Source organism: Impatiens glandulifera, chromosome 1, assembly GCF_907164915.1.
Source record: "Impatiens glandulifera chromosome 1, dImpGla2.1, whole genome shotgun sequence".
Classification (NCBI taxonomy): domain Eukaryota; kingdom Viridiplantae; phylum Streptophyta; class Magnoliopsida; order Ericales; family Balsaminaceae; genus Impatiens; species Impatiens glandulifera.
This window is the reverse complement of record NC_061862.1, coordinates 76,107,717-76,131,138: the sequence shown is the minus strand read 5'-3', so window position 1 is coordinate 76,131,138 and position 23,422 is coordinate 76,107,717. Positions and strand designations below refer to the sequence as shown.

At 25.1% G+C, this 23,422-nt stretch overlaps 1 long non-coding RNA gene across 3 annotated transcripts; it reads right to left on the bottom strand.

Annotated features, from left to right (window-relative positions):
- Positions 1 to 7,211: 7,211 nt before the first annotated feature.
- On the bottom strand, positions 7,212 to 8,291 carry LOC124922720. 3 transcript variants are annotated; one of them, XR_007097861.1, is made up of 3 exons: positions 8,004 to 8,291; positions 7,902 to 7,936; positions 7,212 to 7,573 (listed from the first exon to the last, which is right to left on the bottom strand). It is a non-coding gene; the product is annotated as an uncharacterized LOC124922720 (long non-coding RNA). The 3 variants fall into 3 exon arrangements; XR_007097860.1 differs by having other exon boundaries at positions 7,902 to 8,291; XR_007097859.1 differs by lacking the exon at positions 7,902 to 7,936.
- Between the last annotated feature and the right edge of the window lie 15,131 nt (positions 8,292 to 23,422).

Here is a 23,422-nt window from a genome sequence, read left to right as displayed (position 1 = left end):
TCTAAGTCATTTTGCTAGTCTATTGGGGAAACCATTATATATGGACCCAATTAAAGAGGGAGGAGAACACATTACTTTTGCTAGAATAAGCATTGAAGTGCATCCTCAAAGTACACTACCAAAAAACATGACAGTTGTTGATAGGAATGAAAAGCCCACAGTCATGAAAATCTCATATGAATGGAGGTTAAACAAATGTGCTTTTTTCAATACTTTCCAACATGTTAGTACTAAATGTGCAGAAGCAATTGAGGAAGAAAAAAAATATGAAAGCCCAGGAAACAAAAAAGCAGGAAAATGAAACGGAAGAATCAAGAATGGAAGAGCATATTGTGAAAGTTAAGGATAGTGATAAAAAAAGATAAAAATGAGAAAAATGCAGAGGAAGAAAGCAAGAAGGATTCTGAGAAAAAGGAAAGCTGCGAAAGAAAGTAAAGAGAATCAAATTGAAGAGGAAAAGAAAATTTTTTGTAATGCAAAAGATTAGGATGAAAATGGAAGATGAACATCAAGTTGTTGTTGAGAAAACTCAAGAGGGAAACACTCAAAATTTTAAAGTTGAAACAGAGAATTCAATAGCCGATAAAGAAGATTCCAAAACGATGTAGAGTCTGAAGCCGAATCTGAAGATAATGAAGACAAGAATACATAAATTCAAGTTGAAGATAACAAAGGTAAAACCTAAAATTCTCAGAAATAATTTTTCTATCAAATCAGAACGGGCTCGTACAAAGAGAGAATTCAAAATGAGAATTAACAATACTCATCATCTTCTTCAATACAATCTTCTTTTATCGTTAGAGAAAGGGGAGGAAGAAGAGGAAGGGAAGGGGAAAAATGCATCTCAATGAAAATAGATGGCATGCAAAAATCCCAGGTTGGGATGGTTAGGTTTGAATGTAATCTTTTCAGTTTGTAATCTATGTTTTTTAGAATGTATGAATGCTACTAATAAAATTTTTTATGGTCTTTTGATTGTCATCCTTAATAATAGCTAGGGTTTGTCTAGCTTTGATTTCTGACCCTCCCACTTTTGAGATTTTAATGAAATGGTTTTAATCGTTTTTAAAAAAAAAATTTATAAAATTGATAAAATATTAAGTAAATTTTACAATTTTTATCCAACTAAGGTAACTCAAGTTAAAAAAAATGATTAAAGACCAAATGTTACGAGTTAGAACACTTTATTAAATTTTTTCTAAATTTAGTATATAAATAGTATTGAGATTCCTTTTGCATATGCTTATAACATCAATTTTTAATGATAATATATATATATGTTGTATTTTCAGATTAGTAAATGTAATAATATTAAGTTACTTATTTATTCTTAAATAATAATGCGAGTATTTTAGAGTTATAATATTTAACATTATAGTATTATAATGAGCCTATTTTTATTTTATTTTGCACTTTTTTTATGTTATGATCATCATAATTATAAATATTTTGAAAGTTTTTGAAATAAAATTGAAATAATGTTTTGATATAGTGTATAAAAAATATATTATTAAATAAAATAAAATTTTATTATATATTACAAAATATATGTAATACTTATATTCATTTTTATATTTTAAGTTACATTTTTTATTTGTTTCCTCATTTTAAAATATTCACGATTTTCTTTTACAACTTAAAAAAAATTATTTTAATTTATTTTTTCATTTTAAAAATGGTGAAGTTATATTTTGAGGATAAACTTAAATTGTTTTCACTAAATAAGATTTGAATTTTAAATGAGGTCATGTCGCGTTAAAGTATCACAATTTAGTCATTTATTTATTTTTTCGTAATATTTTTTTATAATTAATTAATCATTCTTGTTAAAAAAATATATACAATTTCTACTCTTCCATTTGAAATAAAAAATATGTTTAAAAAGATAGATCATACACAAAATTATGTTTATAGAGTTATTTATATACAAAATTATAATTATCAAATATATCTCTATTTGAATTTTCTCAAATATTTTCCCACATCCCAATACATCTGAAACACGTATCTAAATATTTTATTTAGGGACGTTTCAAATTAATTAAAAAAAGTAAATAATATATCAAATAAAAGGCGAATATTATGATCTCTATTTTAAACAAAATCTTAAATGATTAAAATTATTTTTGTTTGGACTTATTCAAAGTTCATACTCTTTTGATAAAAATGTCATGTCTTAAATAATAAGAAAACCTTTTAAAATACACTATTTTACCAGATCAGATCTTCTGCTACCGAATTGGGTGTTTCCCTATTGCGGACCAATCAAAACTCAGCATTATTATTATATTAATAAATTAAAATTGGGTTGAAAGGAAGAAAGAGAACCCGGAACCCGTATTTTATTCCGGGTTCAGCAGAAACAAAAATGAGTGAAGCTTCCTTCGCTTCACTCTGTTTTACATGACCATTGAAGAGACAGTCTACACTGTTTTACATAAGGTTGTCCATGTAAAACTGATTGATATATATTCACTCAGGTGAATATAAAATACATTCATGTAAAAGCAGTTTATATGATAGAAGTGAAGCAAACTTCACTTGATATTAAATTTGTAAGATATTTAAATAAATTTACTTTAATTAGTTTTTATGATAATATATTAAATATATATATATATATATAAAAACATGTTCAAATTTTGTTGTAATATATTTAAATAAATTTATAAAACAAAATATTTTAAAATTTATTTGTAAAATATTTTAAAAAAAATATTTAAAATATTTTATATTTTATATAATTATATATTAAATATATGTAAATGTTCATGTAAAACCACAAACACATTTATGTAAAAACATTTATACGTTAATGTAAAATCATTTATGCATTCATTTAAGTCTGCAAAAAATATTTAAAAAAAAAACAAGCGCTACCAGGTGAAGGGTATTTACAACGCTCAAATGAGTGAAACAAACACTACCAGGTGAAGCTTGCTTCACTTAATATTTACAGCGCTGATAGAAGTGAAGCAAACATCACTTGATATTTACATTTGTAAGATATTTAAATTAGTTTATTTTAATTATTTTATATAATTATATATTAAATATATATATATATATATATAACAATATATTGAAAAAAATTGTAATATATTTAAATAAATTTGTAAAACAAAATATTTTTAAATTTATTTGTAAGATATTTTTAAAAAATTATTTAAATTATTTTATATTTTATATAATTATATATTAAATATATATAAATGTTCATGTAAAATCATTAACACATTTATGTAAAAACATTTATATGTTCATGTAAAAGTATTTATACCTTCATGTAATTCTGCAAAAAAAAAAAAAACAAGCACTACCAGGTGAAGCTTGCTTCACCTGGGGATTTACAGTGCTCAAATGAGTTAAACAAGCACTACCATGTGAAGATTGCTCCACTCAATATTTACAGCGCTGATAGAAGTGAAACAAACTTCACTTGATATTAAATTTGTAAGATATTTAAATGAATTTACTTTAATTATTTTATATGATTATATATTAAATATATATATAAAACAACATATTCAAATTTTTTTGTAATATATTTAAATAAATTTGTAAAACAAAATATTTTAAAATTTATTTGTAAGATATTTTTAAAAAAATATTTAAATTATTTTACATTTTATATAATTATATATTAAATATATGTAAATGTTCATGTAAAACCACTAACACATTTATGTAAAAACATTTATACGTTCATGTAAAAGCATTTATGTTTTCATGTAAATCTGCAAAAGAATAAAAAAACAAGCGCTACCAGGTGAAGTTAGTTTCACCTGGTATTTACAGCGCTCAAATGAGTGAAACAAGCACTACCAGGTGAAGATTGCTTCATTCAATATTTACAGCGTTAATAGAAGTGAAGCAAACTTCATTTGATATTAAATTTGTAAGATATTTAAATTATTATTTTAATTATTTTATATGATTATATATTAAATATATATATAAAACAACATGTTCAAATTTTTTTGTAATATATTTAAATAAATTTGTAAAACAAAATATTTTAAAATTTATTTGTAAGATATTTTTTAAAAAAAATATTTAAATTATTTTATATTTTATATAATTATATATTAAATATATGTAAATGTTAATGTAAAACTATTAACACATTTATGTAAAAACATTTATACGTTAATGTAAAAACATTTAGGCTTTCATGTAAGTCTGCAAAAAATATAAAAAAAAAACAAGCACTATTAGGTGAAACTTGATTCAGCTGAGTATTTACAATGCTCAAATGAGTGAAACAAGCATTACCAGGTGAAGCTTGCTTCACTCAATATTTACAGCGTTGATAGAAGTGAAGCAAACTTCACTTGATATTAACATTTGTAAGATATTTAAATTAATTTATTTTAATTATTTTATATGATTATATATTAAATATATATATATATATAACAACATGTTAAAAAAAACTTTTTTAATATATTTAAATAAATTTGTAAAACAAAATATTTTAAAATTTATTTTTAAGATATTTAAAAAAATATATTTAAAATATTTTATATTGTATATAATTATATATTAAATATATATAAATTTTTATGTAAAATCATTAACACATTTACGTAAAAGCATTTATATGTTCATGTAAAAGTATTTATGTCTTCATTTAAGTCTTCAAAAAAATAAAAAAATAAAAACAAGATACCAGGTGAAGCTTGATAGCGCTTGTTTTTTTATTCTTTTTGCAGATTTACATTAACGTATAAATGTTTTTACATAAATATGTTAGTGGTTTTACATGAACATTTATATATATTTAATATATAATTATATACAATATAAAATAATTTAAATATATATTTTTTCTAAATATCTTAAAAATAAATTTTAAAATATTTTGTTTTACAAATTTATTTAAATATATTAAAAAAATTGAATATTTAGTTTTACAAATTCATTTAAATATTTTTACAAAATAATTTAAATATCTTACAAATGTAAATACCTAGTGAAGTTTGATTCACTTTTATCAGCGCTGTAAATATTGAGTGATGCAAGCTTCACCTGGTAGTGTTTGTTTCACACATTTGAGCGTTGTAAATACCCAGATGAAGCTAGCTTCACCTGGTAGCGCTTGTTTTTTTGTTTTTTTGCAGATTTACATGAAGTCATAAATGCTTTTACATGAACGTATAAATGTTTTTACATAAATGTGTTAGTGGTTTTACATTAACATTTATATATATTTAATATATAATTATATAAAATATAAAATAATTTAAATATTTTTTTTTTAAAATATCTTACAAATAAATTTTAAAATATTTTGTTTTACAAATTTATTTAAATATATTACAAAAAAATTTTAACATGTTATTTTTTATATATATATATATTTATTATATAATCATATAAAATAATTAAAATAAATTAATTTAAATATCTTAAAAATGTAAATATCTTCACTTCAATCAGTGCTGTAAACATTGAGTGAAGCAAGTTTCACCTGGTGGTGCTTGTTTCACTCATTTGAGCGCTGTAAATACCCAGGTAAAGCAAGCTTCACCTGATAGCGCTTGTTTTTTATTCTATTGCAGACTTACATGAAAACATAAATACTTTTACATGAACATATAAATATTTTTACATAAATGTGTTAATGGTTTTACATGAACATTTATATATATTTAATATATAATTATATAAAATATAAAATAATTTAAATAATTTTTTTTTAAATATCTTACAAATAAATTTAAAAATATTTTGTTTTACAAATTTAATTAAATATATTACAAATTTTTTTGAATATATTGTTATGTATATATATATATATATATTTAATATATAATCATATAAAATAATTAAAATAAACTAATTTAAATATCTTATAAATGTAAATATCAAGTGAAGTTTGCTTCACTTCTATCAGCGCTGTAATATTGAGTGAAGCAAGCTTCACCTGGTAGTGCTTGTTTCACTCATTTGAGCGCTGTAAATACCCAAGTGAAGCTAGCTTCACCTGGTAGCGCTTGTTTTTTTTTATATTTTTTGCAGACTTAAATGAAGGCATAAATGTTTTTACATTAACGTATAAATGTTTTTACATAAATGTGTTAGTGGTTTTACATGAACATTTACATATATTTAATATATAATTATATAAAATATAAAATAATTTAAATATTTTTTTTAAAAATATCTTACAAATAAATTTTAAAATATATTTTTTTACAAATTTATTTAAATATATTACAAAAAAAATTGAACATGTTGTTATATATATATATTTAATATATAATCATATAAAATAATTAAAATAAATTCATTTAAATTTCTTACAAATTTAATATCAGGTGAAGTTTGCTTCACTTCTATCATATAAACTGTTTTTACATGAATGTATTTTATATTCACTTGAGTGAATATATATCAATCAGTTTTACATGGACAACCTTATGTAAAACAGTGTAGACTGTCTCTTTAAACGTCATGTAAAACAGAGTGAAGCGAAGGAAGCTTCACTCATTTTTGTTTCTGCTGAACCCGGAATAAAATACGGGTTCCGGGTTCTCTTTCTTCCTTTCAACCCAATTTTAATTTATTAATATAATAATAATGTTGAATTTTGATTGGTCCGCAACAGGGGAACACCCAATTCGGTAGCAGAAGATCTGATCTCCTATTTTACGTTCATTTTTATAATTAGATAAGAATAAATAAATAAATAAATATATATATATATATAAAAGGTACGCGTTTAAAAATATTATATTTTTTCGAATTTTTTAAAATAAAATTAAATCAAATCGGAGAATAGTTTAAATTTTGTTTTTTTACTAAAAGTCTCCACCTATATTTTCTTACAAAATTAGGTAAATAAATAAATTCTTGGTATGTAAAATAATAACACTTTTGAAAAATAGATTCTTTAAGGGGTTTAGTGTGCCCGTTAGAAACCGTCTTAAATTCTAATATTTTACGCTTATTTTATTCGTTTATTTGTCATTTTGTATAGATGTAAATTATTTAGTCTATAATAAATCTAAAGATAATAGATATTAAATAGGATAATGATTTTGTGTATAATAATAAAAATTATTCGCAAATAAATAAATTAATATTTTAGAACGGAAGGAAAAAAACTATTATTAATATCTATTTTTTTCCTACAAATAAAAGAAATATATATTATTTTATTTTGTATATTTATTAATTTGTTTATTTATTATTATTAACACATATGAAATAAAATAATATTTTTAATAACACATTAGTAAAAAAATCTTCCATATGTATCGATCAATAATATCTTATTACCAATCAGAATAGGTAGTACTGATTAGAATTAATTGATAGTCACTAATCGCTGAAATTCTTTCGGTAATACTGATCGCTGGAACTTCTTTTCGTAATACAAATTGAAGGAAAATCGATGGGTGAATAACCAATCGATATAGGGCAACACCGATTGGTATTATAGCCAATCGGTATAGATTTTTTCCAAAAAAAAAAAGAAACTCCACCCCGCTTTACCTTCTCAAGTTGAATCTGTAACTCCATGTAAAGAAGAGATAGATCCAACTGCAGTAAACCTAACAAATCTCTGCAATACAGATACAATAGAAAAGGAAATGAGATATTGAAAACTTCAAAATAATGCTGTTCAACTTTATATAGGAAGGAAAAATGATTTTGCCGGCGGCCAATAACAAAAGCTGCATAAATTTATCTCCCTCTTTCTCTCAGAGAAACAAAGATGTATAAAGTCGTCAATTAAAACGGGAAGTGGAAAGGATTCAGAATGTTTTGCTAGAAGAATGTAAACGAATAAGCGAGTTAGATTATCGATTAGCCAACTGTTCGATTGGAAGACAACGTCATTTCGTAGTGAATCTATACAATCTCAAGGATAAAAAAGCATAAATCTATACCTATCGATTCTTCAGATCCATCAACTTAGGAAATCCTAGCCATGCTGAAATGTAGTTTAGATAGATATATTATGATTCGTAATAACAAAAACACACTAATACCTGCCGGGGCGGAGCCAAGTACAAGCCGGCCCCAAGCAGTAGCCTTAGACAGCCTGTATGTATTTTATCAACAACGACGGTAGATTACCGTCTTTATTGATATTATACCTGGATAACTAATTAGAAACGCTCATTCTCCCGGCACCAACACTTGAGGAGAATCTCTCGCTCGACCTCTCTCTTTCTTTTTCTGTATTTCTCTTTAAAGATTGGATTCGGACGGCAGTAGGGATCGGAAAAGAAGATAATAAAGAATAGGCGGACAAGGTGAGCAATAACGATGGGTGGAAAAATGAATGGATAGAACTAATAATAAAAATGATATAGAGCGCGGGAATGCCCTACCTACGTGCCCGGGATTAATTAATTTATCTCTCTCAAGCTAATTAATTTATTTAAACATTAAATTCTAAATCCTAAATTTTAAATCCGGACAGGGGATTAATTAATTTATCTATCTCAAAGCTAATTAATTTATTTAAACATTAAATTCTAAATTCTAAATCTTAAATTGTTTAGGAGTTAGGATTTAGGATTTAGGGTTTAAAATTTAGGGTTTATTTAGAGTTTAAGATTTATGTTTTATTTAAACATATTATTAAAATATTTAATGTGAAAGTTAAAATATTTAATGTGAGAGTTTGTTGTAAATTGTTGAGTTATTTTAGTAAAATAATAATAGTGAGAATAAAGATAAATTGAGATAAATTAATTTGTAGAGATAAAGAGAAATTATTTAATAAGAGAGGATATAAATTAATTAATAACAAGAGAGAATATTCATAATTATATTTTTATTTATTTATTAAATCTACTTGTCGCTCCCCATCGCTTATCATTCCTCAACTAATAAACTAATAAACGTGACAAAATTGCCGTTCATTTTTTACGATGATATTTTAAAATTTTACTGATCGATATTATTAGAATAAAAGCAGAATAATACATTGCCGTTCATTTTTTACGATGATATTTTAAAATTTTACTGATCGATATTATTAGAATAAAAGCAGAATAATACCGATTGGTGTTATAAGTGGAGATGGTCCGTCATTTATTTTTTTATTTTTTTTACTAGTGATAGATTAAATCATTTAAAATTTAGCCTATTTATTAATCTATTATTTATTTTATTTTATTAAAAATGGTCCAATAAAATTTATTTTGGCATCTAATCAATCCGACTTTATTTCTAAAATAATTTTATTTTTCAATTCCTGTGTAATAAGAAAGTATATAATTTAAAATAATATTTTTGTAGGCTTCATATTTATTTTTAAAAAAATTATTAATTAGATATAAAAAATGAGTGCTTATAATTTTTTTTTATTATTTTTTTATGTTTTTATTTTCATCGATCTATTTAATTAACTATTTTTATTAATTAAAATAGGCAATTAAAACCTTGAGTACAAGAGTAGTCATTTTTCATTCTATATAATAATAATAGGTCAACTGTCGGGAAAAGTGCACAATTTGACACACCCCAATCATGAAAAACTGTTAAATAAGTTATAAATTATATATATAAAAAAATGATTCATATAACTTATGTGTTTAAATTGATATGCAAATATATGTTGTATGTTGGTTCAGTCGATTGTATAGTACTAGTTATATATAGATATACTAATTATAGAGTATTAAGTATGTTACTTGTATTTAGTTAAAAATATAAGAGATTATAAACTATATAATTTTATGGTTTTGTGTTTTGTTATTAGTATGTACAAGACATTTTTGTCCTTTATATTTATATAAATTTAATTTAATTGTTAAACTAATATTTATTTTTATTTTCTCAATTATTATATTTTTTTATTTATAATATGTAAATACTTTTTGTGTTATATTATAAAATATTGTTAACAAAATAGTTCTTTATTTATGTTGAATATTATAACTTTGCTTCTCACCTATAGTTTTTACTTCTTTGTTCTTGGGAAATCTTCAACTCTTTAAATTTTATTTAAACATCAAGTTTCTTATCACTATATTAAATAATGACTTTAGTAATAAATAATTTTTTTACCTCATTTAAGAATATATTAAAAAGAAAATGACAACCAAGCTCCTCACATAATTAATAAGATTTCCACGATATATTAACTTCCTTGATAACATAATTTTATAGATTCAGTAAAGTGTAATTAAGATAACATATCAAATGTAAAGTATTTATGACCTAATAATCTCAAAACACCTGCAATTATACATGTTTTTGCAACAACACAAGTAAACATGTCATTTACCTTACTATCAAAAGCATAGTATATATGACCGCCTTTCTTAACAACCCATACGAGAAAGTCTTTCGATGAACAATAACTTGTCTGCGTCAACATTTAAGGATGTACATATGACTGTAATTGCAATAGTTGCATCTATCTTGTCTACTAGATCAAGAGGAAGACGAGAAATCATTTAATATACTTGCACTCTTTTCGTTGATAGATCATGCTAGTAACTAATTTTAGCAACTAATGCAGCCAAATTGTTTCTTAACTTTGTAAAGAATTCTCGCATTGTGACATTCATTTCCTTCATGCATGTCATTAAAGGTTCATACTTATTTTCTTACTCGGTCTTCCTTCTTCTACATTACTAATTCTTGCATTAACTAACCCCGATGTAGGCTATTTTCCAACATTTTTATACTCTATATCATTAGTCCCCATTTCATTATTCATTACTGTCATTGTTTCAGCAGGTCCTTCAATAAATTCTTCATTTGCTCGATCTTTTCCAAATGCAATACATTAATCATCGTAAAATGGAATAGACTTGTCTCTCAATCCATGTGCATTAAGATTAACCTATTCAAAATAAAATTATAAAGTATGAAACTAAAATATGAAAACAAATTTAAATATAACATTGTTTACCTTAACATGTGCCTTTCAAACAATATCGTCATCACAAGTAATTCTTTTGTCTATATCATTCCATCCAAATCTTAACAAAGTGCACATTCGATCAACTACGGTGTATATTCTTTTCCGAACCATAAATCTCCAGTCAATATGTGGCGTAGGACGTAGGTCAGTACCAGGAAACGCAATCAACATATTATCATACAAAACATTTAGGTATCTGGACCGAAATGTATTACACGTCTTCATTCCTAAGTTCATAATATCTTTCAATGCTTCAATAAGAACTTGTTGCTCTTTGTCAGTCCAACTTTTTCTACTAGTAGCCTTTTTCTTTCATCTCTTATTAGCATGTTGAGGTACTGCATCATCGTTTTGACTATCCATATCTAAGCATTAATAACAAAAAAAGATAAAATGTAGTAACACAACTGTATATTAGAAAATACATTAAATAAGAATAAGTGGGCATTATAAATAAAGTGAATAAGTGCCACAAATTAAGATCTTTAAATGAGTATGCATAGGTTGAGTGAGTTATTGTTGTACAAACAAGAAATCAAAAGATAATATGAAACACAATATTAATAGACAAACTTTTTTCACAATAACAAAAACTGATAGTATTAAACAAAATAGTTTCAAATTGTAACATTCAAAAGATTGAAATTATACAAACAATTATATTATACTCCCACTAATTCTTCCAGATCTCCCTTCAAGAACATTGTCTTTGCTAACTCAATCATCCATTGTGTCCAATCATCATATATCTCTATAACATTCACATTATCTCCAATTTGAGGGTTCAATTGTTGTATAAGCTCATTTGTTAGTAATTCTAACATAGGGTATATTGACATTTTTCTTCTTATAATGTAATAAGCAACATAAAATAATTAAAACGACATTGCGTCTTAATTGGATAAAACATAGAACTTCTTAGTACAGTTCATATAAGTTTGAGCAAACCAAATGTCCTTTCAATAACATTTCTCATAGCAGCATGTTTCATTTTGAAAAATTCTTCAAAGTTAGAAGGTATTTGTGCAACATCTCAAGATCTTAAATGGTAATTGTGGCCTTTAAATGGCGCTAAAAAACCTTCTCCATTTGTGTATCCAATAACTACTAAGTAATAATAATATGTAGTAATGTAATTATTTATTAACATTTTTACTAAGTAATAATAACATATGTTAATTTCTATTTTTTATTGTATCTCTTAAAATTTTACTATCAGCAACATAACTTTCCCAACCAGACAATATATAAATGAACATCATATCATGAGAGCAAACCCCAAGAATTTTTGTTTTAAGTTTTCATTTTCGTTATCTATATCTCTTGCTTTCATATCTTCTCCCACGTTTACGGAAATACATGTTCCATCTAGAGCTCTTAAACAATTCTATTCATAAATAAAAAATAAAACAAAAATCAACGTGTCTTTTATTAGATATATATAAATAAGACATTTATTATTTACCTCAAATCATTTCCATCTTTTATTTGTATGAGAATTTTGGAGAGGCTTTGGATTTTTTAGAAGATCAACTAGAAGACTTATAACGATTTTTAACACTTAATGCACATATTTACTAATTGTCCATTCATAACGATGAAACGTAAACTAATCATTCCTTATCTTAGTATGATGAGCTAGAATATAGAGGAATATAACTACATTTTCTTCTAAGGATACACTTTTGGAGTGAGATAACTCTGACACCTCCATCAAATTGCATAAACAAAGGATAACTCTTATATCCATTCTTAACAAGTCAATACATATTGTGTCATTGTATTTTATCATCCTATTTATAATGTTTGTTCTGAATTGTACATTATTGATAGATGGAGGAGTAGATTGGAAAGTCAATAAACATTGTTCATAAACAAGTAGCATAACCATACTTTGCAAAAAAAGAAAATTTGAGTTCATTTTGTATCGTTTTAAAAACCATACAAATTTCATTATGATCGTCATAATTATCCGCTTCACTATTATAATATTCATCATCAGTAGTGTTAGATTATGGTGATCTAGATGAGTTTTGATCGGGGTCTGAGCCTAGGCTTGCGATATAATAAAATACTATAAAATAAAATAAAATCCTAACTGTTTGATGTTAGGTCCACTAGGCCTAGTTATGTGACCTATAAATATATGGTCTTAGTTAGGTTTTTATTGACACACATAATATTTGTCATTATTTTTATCTCTATTTCTAAGTTGCAATCTTCTACTTTAACCTTAGTGAATTTTTCCTCCCCTGTCCGTGGTTTTTTTCAGTCTTGGGTTTCTACGTAAATCTTGTGTTATTTACGTGTTTTTGGGTTTATATTTATCTTTTATTTATCTTGATTATTCTCAAATTCATAAATTGTTTTTCAACAATTGGTATCAGAGACTTGAGCTTTTTTGATTCTAAGACTATATCTATTTTCAAAGGTATCAAGTTTGAAGTACGATATTCCGTTATTGGATCACAACACCAGATTTTCTTTATGGTATATAACAATGCAAGTCTTGCTCACTTAGATGAATTTAGACGAAAATCTATTAGGGTTTTATAAGATGTCTAGTTCGTGGACAATAGAAGATAAAAAGAGGAAGGATCGTAAGGCATTGTCTCATATACATCTATATCTATCTAACACTATTATATAAGATGTTCTAAAGAAGACGAGTATTGCTGGGTTATGGTTGAAGCTAGAAAAACTATGTTTGACGAAAAGTCTTACTAGTAAGTTGCATCTGAAGCGGAATTTATATTTGCATCATATGTCTGAAGGTACAACTCTACAAGAGCATTTATCAACATTTAAAGAAACTGTCGCTGATTTAGAGGCCTTGGAAATCAAGCATAACAATGAAAATCTAGCTTTAATTTTTTCTGCGTTTGTTGCCCCCATCATATATCACGTTTCGTGATACTATGTTATTTAGTCGTGATATTATCATGACTAATGATATTTATAATGCATTATTCTCTAAGGAGAAAATGAAATATCTTGTTGATTATTCTGATGGTTCGGCAAAAAGTTTTATTGCTCGGGAGAAAGCCCAAGAAAATGGTTCAAAATGTTATCAAACAAATATATTAAATTCAAGAAAACTTTAGAAGTCTTGCAATTACTGCAAGAAAAGAGGGCACATAAAATCTAAGTGTTGGAAGCTAAAAAATAAAGTTAAGAAAGAGGATGATATTCTGACTGAAAAGCAGACAAAAAATTGCGGCGGAACCAGTATTGCTGACGCCGAAGACAATGAACTCCGCATGGATTCTATTTGCGATACAAGGTCGCAAGATGATTGAATACTCAATTATGTATGTACGTATCTCATATGTGTCCCAATCGGGGACTAATTTTCAACATATGATACAGTTTTCAAAGGTGTTGTTTTATTAGGAGACAATTCATCATGCAAGGTTGTAGGTATAAGAACAATACAAATTAAGATGTTTGATGGAACTGTTCGAACACTTGATTATGTGAGACATGTTCCTAATTTGAAGAGAAATTTTATTTCTCTTAGTACCCTCGATTCAAAAGGTTACAAGTACATTGTTGAAGGTAGAGTTATAAGGTTAATAGAGGTGTTCTTATTGTGATTAAAGCTGAAAGAAAACTTGACATGTTATATGTTCTTAAAAACTCCACAATTATAGGCAATGTTGTTGTCTATACCTCGTCGTTATCTGATGACGATGTCATAAAATTGTGGCACATGCGACTTTGTCATATAAGTGAGAATGACATGACCGAGTTTAGCAAACGAGAACTTCTTGATGGGCAAAATATTAGTAAATTGAAGTTTTATGAGCATTGTGTCATCGACAATTAGAAAAAAGTTGGGCTCTCTAAAGTAACCCACACCACTAAAGGAACATTGAATTATATTCACTCTAATCTTTGGGGACCGTCTAGGGTGTCTTCTATGGGATGTGTTTATTATATGCTAACAATTATCGATGATTTATCTTGAGAAGTTTGGGCATTCTTCTTGAAGCAAAATTGTTGTTTATTATATTTGGGTAGTTTCTTTTGGCTTACTCAATAGGTTCAAGTCTTCAGACTATTTTTCCAATTTCATACAATTAGATCCTATATATGTATGCTCATTTTCTAGAATTTTCTCCAGATTAGATCCCTTATTAAATTTAAGGAAATATAAATAATGGACATTTACTGAAATCTTCTCTAGCCCTTTTTCCTTCCCATTGCTTCAACAGTGCATCTTTAGTAATTGGGAAGGATACTCTGTTTTTCCCTATGTAGTTTCCCACAAGTACATTTTCTCATTTCTTTATATTGTTTTCCTCTACTTCAGTAGGCAATTTAAATTCAAATTGAGAATTCAATACCTCCACTTTGTCTGTGTATTGCTCAAGTAAATTTTCCCTTTATAGGCATGTTCTTCTGACTTTTTTGCATTGTTGTTCTTCCAGACTTCATTAGTTTACCATGTCGAGTTGCTTCTTATAGTATATGACTTAGATTTGGGAACCTTCATCAGCTCCTTCATTGTAGCAACTGACCATTGAACAATTTCTTCATATTCTTCTTTTTTTAGCAGATTCTAGTCTTGAAAATAGTGGATGTTGAGTTGAATTGTAATCTATTGTGCTTTCTCCTTATTGATGATAATTTCTCCCCTTTTGGCATGCATAAGGAGCTTTGTAATCTAATTCTTGAGCCCAAACAAATTAGCTCTTTCATTATAGCGTATCTTCCAAACTCCTTCATTATCCCCTATTTTCCTGCATCATTCTCAACAGGAATTTTCCCATTAGCAGTTGGAACAGATTGCTTACTTGTGTTGGTATCCTGTTGTTCTTTGATAACTTCTTCAGCAATTCTTTCAATTTCTTTGACAGTTGCTTCCTTGGTTCCTTCTAGCACAAAATCCATAACTTCTTTAGATTTATTACTTTTGTTATTTCCCTTCCCCATGATGACAAAATTAGAGAAAAAGAACAGAGTAATTGCAAAAAATTTAAGAAATGATCACAAATAAATCGCAATCGAGAGAAAATTCCAACGATATTTACAAATGCACAAGAAACCTTAAACTAAAGAAACTTAATGCATCACTTATGATGCAAGACAATAGCGTATCACCTATGACGATCGTGTCGTATGTGCCTATCGTGCCGCCGTGCCGCTTGTGTCGTGATGTACCGCTTGTACCGATTGCGCTTCCTTAAAAATCTCCAGAGCTTTTTCTCTCTTTCTATGATTTTTTTTGTTCTCTGACAGTTTTAGGGAGGAAGCTGTGGTTTATAATATTATTATTAACCACGACAATGAGTAACGTCGTGGTTAATATTATTGTATTATTAACCACGGCGTTACACATTGCCGTGGTTAATAATACTGTATTATTAAGCACGCGTTCTCCTAAAACTGTGGTTAATAATGATACATTATTATATAATATTATATTTTTTATCATTAATTTTTATATTTATATAATTATTAAATCTCTTTTATATAGATTATATATATATATATATATATATATATATATATTATTTATTTTTCTATACATATCTATATATATTTATATCAATATTAAAATAAAGATTAAAAATAGTTTATGTAATATATATATATATATATATATAATTTTTATATATTATCTTTAATTATTAATTTTTAATATATATATATATATATAATATTTATATAAAATATATTTAAAAAAAATAAAGTTTAAAAGTAAATAAATAGTTGAAAGGTACCTAAATAATTTGTCTTTTTATATATATTTTTTATAGATAAAATAAAGAATATATATTATATAAATATTTTATAGGTATATAAAAGATATTTAATAATTTTAAATATAAACTTAAAATTAATGATGATACATTATTAACCACGACTTTACCTAAGTTGTGAACCACATTATTAACCACGATATTAATAATAAAGTCGTTATTAATAAATACTTATATTTACCACAGATTTAATTAAAGTCAGTGTTACATGTTACCAATAAGTTTGCTTTATAAACAATGTTTTAATCTTGTGCCAAAATAAGATCAAAAGTTGATAAATAATAGTTTATGAATTATGAACTTTTGGCCCAACTATACTGGATCCAAATTAATGGTCCAAATATATTGGATCCAATTATAACTGTTTTTAAGTTATGTTATATAAATTTATTTAAGAATATTATTTTTAAAATTTGTAAACTAAATAATTATAAATATTTGTAATCTAAATAAGTAACTATAATTGTATTGTTAGAATCTGACTAAAATAATCAGAAACTTTTACCTACTCTTAAAATAAAATGACAGTTTCAAAATAATATACTTTTATATATAAAATATATATTCATACAAATATTTGGAGAATGAATGGGTATATAACAAAATTAAAAGTCTTTTCATTAAAAAAACAACAACAAAAGTTAGTCCCCCTTCCACATTTGAGACAAGTATAAAAAAGAAAAGAAAAAAGAGGTATTTATTTTATTTTTACAAATTTTTAATTTTATTATAAGATCTCATTTTGATTTTAATTTTATAAATTTATTTAAAAAATAAATTATTAATTTTTTTAATATAATTTGCTAATATTTCTTAAAATATTAAGATAAATAAATAATTTGATTTTTCTTCCGTATATTAATTGTGCCAGTTAAAAGCGTTGATATCAAAAATAAAATTTTCATCCAATAATAATTACAAGTTTATATATATTTGTAATAATAAAAAATATCAAATATTTTTTAAAAAAAAAATAGTGAATAAGATTGTTAGTTTATTTAAATTTAATAAACTTTTATTTTTTTTATACAGTTATATTTAACCATAAATTATTTATGTTTTAATAACTATATTTTTACAGTGACAAATTTGTGTAATCGTGTTCATCCGAACCGTCCTCGTGTGTGAGTAAAGTATTTTGCCAAATTCTAATTATTAATAAAATAAATTTCTTTTATTATAATATTTGTTAAATTTTTTTCAAAAATAAAATCAGTTTTTTAATAATCATTGTTATCACACAAATTTTAGTGAAAGATTTATTTAAAATAAAAAGAAATCTTTTTAATTTTATACAGTAATTATATAATATTAGAATTTATAAACACTTTTACATATTTAAAATATTTTTTAATTAGTTTTCTGTAGTGGTGTCTGTAGGAAAATGTTAATATTGTAATTATAATATTGTAGACACTACTATTTTACATCTATTTTATAATTTTAATTTGAATAATTTTAATAAAATAAATTAGATTTTTTAGTCCAGAGAAGGGAGATGCCATTCATGATATTGATGTGAAAGTTTAAGAATTGAAACATACAATTCTGGGACTGGACAGTCAACAATCAATTTTGAAATCTTTATAATATATAGTTTTAGACTTTGTTAACTTAGAAGGAAAATGAGTAATAATGGGCGATAATTTTGAAAAAATAAAAATATTTTTGATAAAATTATTTAAAGGTTATTGATATATAATAATAAAATAATAAATAGTAATTTAAAATAAAGGGTATTTTAGTATTTTAGGTAATGATTTGAGTGATATAATTGATAAGAGTGGAGTGAAAAGATGTTTGAGTGGGTTGAATTATTTAAATAACCCAACCGAACAAAGTCTTAAAGTAATTTGTTTTTATATAATTGGTTTCATAATATAATGTTTTTGTTATCTGATTAATTTTGTCTCTTTATTGTTTTTTTTAAATTAATTACTTTTTTAATTTACCAAATATATACATATAATAAATTTAAAATGTTAAAGAATGAAATGAAACTTGAAAAAATAAAAATATATTTATTTTTTTACTCTTTTTTTAAAGTTTATTATATATTATATTATAATTTTTTAATATATGAGTTATACCCTTTAAATCAAACAATACATTTCTTTTTTTATATTATAATTTTGTAACTTTTGTTTTATTAAAAAGAATACATATTATGTAATTAAGTTAACATTATTATATTATATTTTAGTTTATATTTTTTCGGTAAAATTAATATACCCAATGTGACGTGATAGGTGAGAGTGTTCTATGTCTATAAGAATAGGACATAACAAATATAATTTTAATTAAAAAATTTATCCAATACTTATTTATTTAATAATTAAGTAATATATAATTAAACCAAACAATTAAAACATAATGTGTGATATTGTTGGTCTTAAAATGTAAGATAGTTATACATATTATTAAAACTAGCATATATCTCGTGCATTTGCACGAGTAATAATATAAAAAAATCGTGAAAAAAAAATTACAATAAAATTTTTATGGGTGGGTCAACCTAAAATCCGACCCAAATATTCATTTACTCTCACATATATTCAAATTAACCACAATTCTCAACCCGGCAATTCGGACACTTTAAAAATTAAGCATCATTATATATATATATAGATTAGTTAGTTAAAAATTTGAACTTATATTGTTAAAATATCACGCGTTTATCAAATTTTGGGTTGAATTTAAAATATAAAGTGTTATTAGCCTAATTGGTTAAAATGTTGTACTTGTTTTGTTAGGTTGCAAGTTCAAACCATACCTATAGCAGCTCTCGACCCGACAATCCGAACACTTTAAAAATTAAGCATCATTATATATATATATTAGTTAGTTAAAAAGTTGAACTTATATTGTTAAAATGTCACACGTTTATCAAATTTTGGGTTGAATTTAAAATATAAAGTGTTATTATCCTAGTTTGGTTAAAAGGTTGTACTTGTTTTATTAGGTTGAAAGTTCGAACCATACCTATAGCATTTTTAATTTTATTTTTAACCGTTTTAAGTTTATGGGCGGGTCAACCCACAATCCGACCCAAGTATCCATTTACTCTCACATATATCCAAATTAAGCACAGCTCTCGACCCGACAATCCGAACACTTTAAAAATTAAACATTATTATATATATATATTAGTTAGTTAAAAAGTTAAACTGATATTGTTAAAATGTCACGTGTTTATCAAATTTTGGGTTGAATTTAAAATATAAAGTGTTATTAGCCTAGTTGGTTAAAAGGTTGTACTTGTTTTGTTAGGTTGCAAGTTCGAACCATACCTATAGAATTTTTAATTTTATTTTTAACCGTTTTAAGTTTATGGGCGGGTCAACCCACAATCCGACCCAAGTATTCATTTACTCTCACATATATTCAAATTAACCACAGCTCTCGACCCGACAATCTAGACACTTTAAATTAAGCATCATTATATATATATATATTAGTTAGTTAAAAAGTTAAACTTATTTGTTAAAATGTCACGTGTTTATCAAATTTTGGGTTGAATTTAAAATATAAAGTGTTATTAGATTGGTTGGTTAAAAGGTTGTACTTGTTTTGTTAGGTTGCAAGTTCAAATCATACCTATAGCATTTTTAATTTTATTTTTAACCGTTTTAAGTTTATGGGCGGGTCAACCCACAATCCGACCCATTTATTCTCACATATATCCAAATTAACCACAGCTATCGCAATCCGGACACTTTAAAAATTAAACATTATTATATATATATATATATATATATATATATATATATATTAGTTATTTAAAAAGTTGAACTTATATTGTTAAAATGTCACGCGTTTATCAAATTTTGAGTTGAATTTAAAATATAAATTGTTATTAGCCTAGTTGGTTAAAAGGTTGTACTTATTTTGTTAGGTTGCAAGTTCGAACCATACCTATAGCATTTTTAATTTTATTTTTAACCGTTTTAAGTTTATGGACGGGTCAACCCATAATCCGACTCAAGTATCCATTTACTCTTACATATATCCAAATTAACTACAGCTCTCGACCCCGACAATCCAGACACCTTAAAAATTAAGCATTATTATATATATATATATATACATATAGATTTGTATTCATTTTTTTATGTTGTTTTTGTATGTTTGGTTTTGCTTATACTTTATTTTAAGAGTTTAGAATAACTTTTTAATTTACTAACAATCTTATTTTATCTAATTACTTTTTATATTTAATTGATGAATATTTAGTGAAATAATAACCCTTATTTATTATTAGGATGTAATAATCAGATATCTTTATTAAGTATTATTTTTTTGGGAATTTTTATTAAGTATTATTATAATATATATAAGTAATTTTTTTAATTTTGATTTTTAATATATAAATAATTAATCATATTATTTGAGTAAAAACATATTAGAGATATAATATATTATTTTTTTAAAAATAAAATATATTTTGGTTAATTTTTTTAATTATATAATTAATAAATATATTGTTAATTAAAAAGACATATCGATTATAAATAAAAATATATATTTAAAATAACTTAATAATATAGTTATTAATAAATTTTGAAATTACTAATTAAATAATAAATTATTTAAATGAATTAAGTGGAAAGTTGTATTGATTATTATTTTATATATAATATTGGTTCAAAAATAAAATTAAAACATATGATAATCAAAAAAGTAATAGTGTAAAAATTATTAACGTTGAAAACAAATATTATTGTAAATAATTAAGTAAATATTTAATGTATAAATATATATTAATACATAAATAATTAAATTTATAAAAATAATAATTTAAATATATAAATATATAATATAAATAATTAAATTTAGCATATATTTAATAAAAAAAATTAATTTAAAAGTAAACTAAGTTTTTTTAAGAAAAAAAAGTTAATTTGTAAGATATATGTTGTATGAATTATTTGTAGTTTTTTTCAAGGTTCTGAAAACCGTTCCGGACATCAACCCGGTTTTTTGGACGTACTTCGGTCCGACCGGTTAAACCGGTTGAATCAGTGGTCGAACCGGATTTTAAGAAGATAATAAAAAAAACAAGTTACTGAATGAATAATCTTATATAATTTTTTAACTTAATCATGGTTAAGAAACTATGGTTACTTTTTTTTAACTTTAATCTACTACAACAGTCAACAAATGATGTAGAGACGACTGATGACTAATGTCTTTCTTCTTCTTCCCATCTCACTGTCTCCCCTTCTAAAATGATAAACTTTTCCATTCCTTTGTTGTTATTGATCTTCAGTTTTAACGAGCAGGAATCGATAAGAGTTATTGGATACTTTCAAAACATCCACTTAACCACGAAATGATAATGCAGTCTTCTTGAATTTTGATGCGGAAAGGATTAGAGTCAAGGTCTCCTACCGAGGAGAGAATACAGATCCAAAGGAAACCTTTCTAACCGGAAATTTTTGGTTTCGATTTCCGATTGAATCGTCCGGTCGGACCGGTTTTTGACCGGTTCGAAAGGTAACAGTATAAAAGTCAAAAACCGGACCGCCCATCCAACCGTTTCGCGGTCGAACCGATTGAACCGCCGGTCGAATCGCGTATTTGAAAACCTTGGTTTTTTTCCTTTCCAAAAGTCTGACAAACTTTTGGCTTCTGATTTTAATTTGATTTTTAATAAAAGATAATTTTACATGAAAAAAAACACAATTCATTCATATAGTCATTTTTTAATTAATTAGAAATGACTTAAATTCATTGTCTCACCTTCCATTATTTTTATTTTGTTTTTTATTAAAAAATATTAAATTGAACTATTTGAGATTTGTTTGAAATAAATTATTAAAATATTAAATGATTTAATAATTTTAATTATTATTATTATTGCTATTTACCTATAATTTAAGAAGTTGTTAATAATTAGTTTTATGTTTTTATTCTGTTTTATGAAATTATTGTAAGATAAATTGTAGCCACAAAATATATAAAAAAAAATAAGAGTAATCATAATTTTAACACAATTATAATATATCATAATTGTAGCCATAAATATATTGTAATTATAATATTGTAGACACTATTATTTTTCATCTATTTTATAATTTAAATTTGAACAATTTTAATAAAATAAATTAGATAAATGAATCAAACAAGTTAAAATAAATTTGAAATAACTTTAATTTATATTCTAACGCCAAAAATTGACTATTCCCGAGAAGGGGTTTTCATTACTCAATAGTTGCGCCCCATAACTCACGTTACTATCGAGTGAGACGAGTAACTAAAATGTTAGGCTTGACTAAAGTGAATTTAAAAACATCGATTTAGACTAACTAGAAATCAAGGACGGAGAAGTCCCGATAAAAGCAGGATCATCCATGATCACGATGTCCGTCCTGCTCACTCACTACTTCATCGGGCTGAAAACGACAATCCTTCTTCAAGGATCATCGAGGTAGCCCATCAGTTGCGGAAAAACAACTAAGATCCTTCTGGCATTGTATTGGCAGAAACACTCATGGGTCTTAATAGTTTCTATCGATCTCCCACCATGAGTAAGAGGGGTTCTCCCCTAATCCTCTATAATCTGGATGCTTGATAAGCTCAAGCATCTACCGCCAGGTCTATCTCGTAACACCCTATCCCCCTTTGTTCAATACCAAAGGATGAGGGAATCCCTACATGAAATCCCAATACTAGATGATAATAAAACCTTGAACATTCTTCCCTGGTACCCCATCAAGAAGTTGACCTTCATGATGAACGACAAGGCACTTGT